Source organism: Quercus suber, unplaced genomic scaffold (assembly GCF_002906115.3).
Source record: "Quercus suber isolate HL8 unplaced genomic scaffold, Cork oak 2.0 scaffold_279, whole genome shotgun sequence".
Classification (NCBI taxonomy): Eukaryota; Viridiplantae; Streptophyta; class Magnoliopsida; order Fagales; family Fagaceae; genus Quercus; species Quercus suber.
The window spans coordinates 626,138-629,413 of NW_027069735.1; the positions used below are offsets into that span (position 1 = coordinate 626,138).

The following is a 3,276-nucleotide window of genomic DNA, read 5'->3' on the forward strand; positions in this document are numbered from 1 at the left end:
AAAAAAAAAAAAAAAAAAAAAAAACTTGACTTTTGAACTTTTATAACTTCTACAAGTTGTTCTAACAGCTAATTAAATGCATTTTACAGGGCACACTTCTAGGTGGACAAGAGATTGCCGTGAAAAGGCTCTCAAGAAGCTCTAAACAAGGTGTAGAAGAATTTAAGAACGAAGTTGCATTGGTAGCTAAGCTTCAACATAGAAATCTAGCGACACTATTGGGATTTTGTTTGGAAGAAGAAAAAATACTGGTTTATGAATATGTGCCCAACAAAAGCCTCGACTATTTTCTATTCGGTTCGTTGATTCTAACCATTTGTCTAATTTCCTTGTGTTATATGAAATGCATGATTGCTGTTAAGATTATAAGCTTCGAGCCGCACCGAATTTGTAAATTCTTTTTACTTAGGACCAGATGAAATTGCAAGAGATAAAAAGATTAAATTATTTTTCTATATTTCTCTTTTCGAATTAAATTAAATTGTATAATTTAAAATGGACATTGATTTTAATTCTTATATTCTAACATGAAATTGAATTTTGATGATTTTTTAGATCCTAATAAACAAAGACTATTAGGTTGGCCAAGCCGATACAAGATTATTTGTGGGATTGCACGAGGAATTCTGTATCTTCACGAAGATTCTCGACTTAGAAATATACATCGTGATCTTAAAGCTGGCAACATATTGCTAGATGAAGATATGAATCCAAAAATTTCAGATTTTGGCATGGCAAGAATTTTTGGAATTGACCAAACTCAAGACAACACTCACAGGATTGCTGGGACATAGTAAGTATGAAATTATAGACATTTTGTAACATTCGTTTTTTGGGGGAAATAACTACCATAAATAGAGGGAAAAGTGGTATTTTCATAAAAAAAAAAATTAAAAAAAAAATAAAAAAATAAAACCTTGAGAAAGTGTAAATCTAAGGAACCTTCCAATGGGATACAATGCTTTTAAACCCAATTAAAATAAGCAATTCTTTATTTGTTTGGCGTGATCTAGATTGATGTATTATCCCACCAAATAATCAAAGTAAAATAGGGAAAAATTCATTCTAGCACCTCACAAATTACATATCAAGTTATCAGCTTGAAATTTAGAGATGCACATGGTCCAATTACTTCTCCGTAGTAATGCATTTGTGCTTATATTCTTATCAGATATACAGAGTACGTTATCTTGGATTCCAGTTAGTCTGAATGTAGCTAATATTTTTGTTCGGTATTACTTATACTTCAAAGGTTTCATATCATATTTTAACTGAGTATTGTTTTGTTGATGTTGGTTTGTAGTGGTTACATGCCTCTAGAATATGCAATAGGCGGATTATACTCAATGAAGTCTGATGTATACAGTTTTGGCGTTCTAATATTAGAGATTTTAAGTGGTAAGAGGAATAGATCATTCAGTACATCAATCACTACTGAGAACCTCTTGAGTTATGTGAGTATATATTGAATATTGCATTTTTTCCCCTTTTGTTAATATGTCAAGAGAAGTTTACGAGAATATTTGGGCAATTGATGCAGGCTTGGAAACATTGGAGGGATGGAACATTTTTGGAGTTGTTGGACCCGACTTTGAGAGATTCTTATTCAAGAGATGAAGTCAAGAGATGATTCCATATTGGCTTACAATGTGTCCAGGGAAGTTCCATAGAAAGACCAACCATGGCATTGATAGTTCTCATGCTAAATAGTAACTCTCTTACTCTACCAGCACGTCAACGGCCGGCATTTTTCCTTTATAGTACAACAGAGACTAACATGTCAACAAAGGAGCTCGCGTCCGATCAATCTACAAGAAAAGGAATGCCATCTTCTGTTAATGAAGCTTCAATAACTGAAGCATACCCTCGATAATGTGATTATATAATTTTGTGCCTATTGCATGTCTCATCCCAAACCCAAAAGGGTCTAAAGCATGAGTAAAGAACCTTCACGAGATAGACTATAGGAGATTTTTCTTTTCTCTTCTTTTCCTTTACACACGATAAGAATATATGACCATACTAAAATCTCCATATTACAAGTTAGAACTCCATAACACATTTACAAACAATAATGTAGCACAAGTCTCCCGATTATGGCCTCGATAAATTTAGCAAGATTGAGTCACCAACAATAGAGTAAAGTATGACCTTGATAGAGTAAATTAATGTATTAATGTATTTAGCAAGTGCCCAACCTCAAGTGCGTAACCTCCAATAGAGTAAATTTGGAGTGAATTTAGCAAGATTGCGTATCCATAATGTATTAATCTAGGCCTCCAATTCAAAACTCAAGTGCCCAACCTCCAATAGAGTAAATTATGGCCTTGATAAATTTAGCAAGATTGAGTCACCAACAATTTATAGCACAAGTCTCCCGATTTAATATTGCACTCCAAACACCACCACTAAATTAAGTTCCATGCTCAAGGTATAGCTAATTGATTTGAAAAATTGTTAGAGAGTGGGATGAGTTGAAGCTCAGTAAGTAGCATGTAAAGTTGTAATTTACAACTGCGTGTTTTGTTGGCTTTAATTCCGTACTAAATTTGATTGTAATTTTATTTAATCTTTTGTCCCCTGTATTTATTGTGGGATTTAATTGTAAGGGTTGTGTGTTAGAGAGAGAGAGAGAGTATGAAGACTAAAGCAACTGAAGACAGAAGATTTCTCGCGGGTAGCTCACTACTAAGCATCTCGCGAAGTGATGCATGTGCCTTGCACATGACTGGAATGCGAAGAGTCAGTACAGATGGAGACAGTTGTGTTTCACAATTATCTAGCGGGTAAGGTCTTCTCGCAAGACACTCGTGAAACATTATGTTTTGCCAGGCTGTGCTATTTGATACACACTTTTTGTACCCACACTATATATACCTACATCACCCACAAATGTTGAGGAGTGCTTCTGAGAGAAAACCTTAGCCATAAACCTTGAGAATTAGAGATTGTTATACCCACATTTCTCTACACAATTGCTTGTGGATTTTGCTTATCTCCTACCTCTCCATTTCCATATCATTGAGAGGTTGATAACCCAAACACTTACCACACACTTTCAGAGTGTCAAGTGAGGTTTTGGAGCTACTGAAAAACATTGGAAGAAGCCAAGGATGGCAGATGCAACATGGAGTTTGTTGCGGGATCCAAAGAGCTAGACAAGACACAGTTTCGAGAAGTCTTGTTGGAGTAGGAGCTTAGAGGGCTTAGGTACATCGAATAGATTAGTCTTAGAGGGTCTCTTGCTAACCCATGTATCCTAACTGATTGTCTAGT

General features: G+C 35.1%; 1 pseudogene; it reads left to right on the forward strand.

The window, feature by feature from the left end:
• LOC112005962 (cysteine-rich receptor-like protein kinase 25) overlaps nucleotides 1-1,873 on the forward strand; it is a 5,439-nt pseudogene extending 3,566 nt beyond the window's left edge.
• Nucleotides 1,874-3,276: the final 1,403 nt, after the last annotated feature.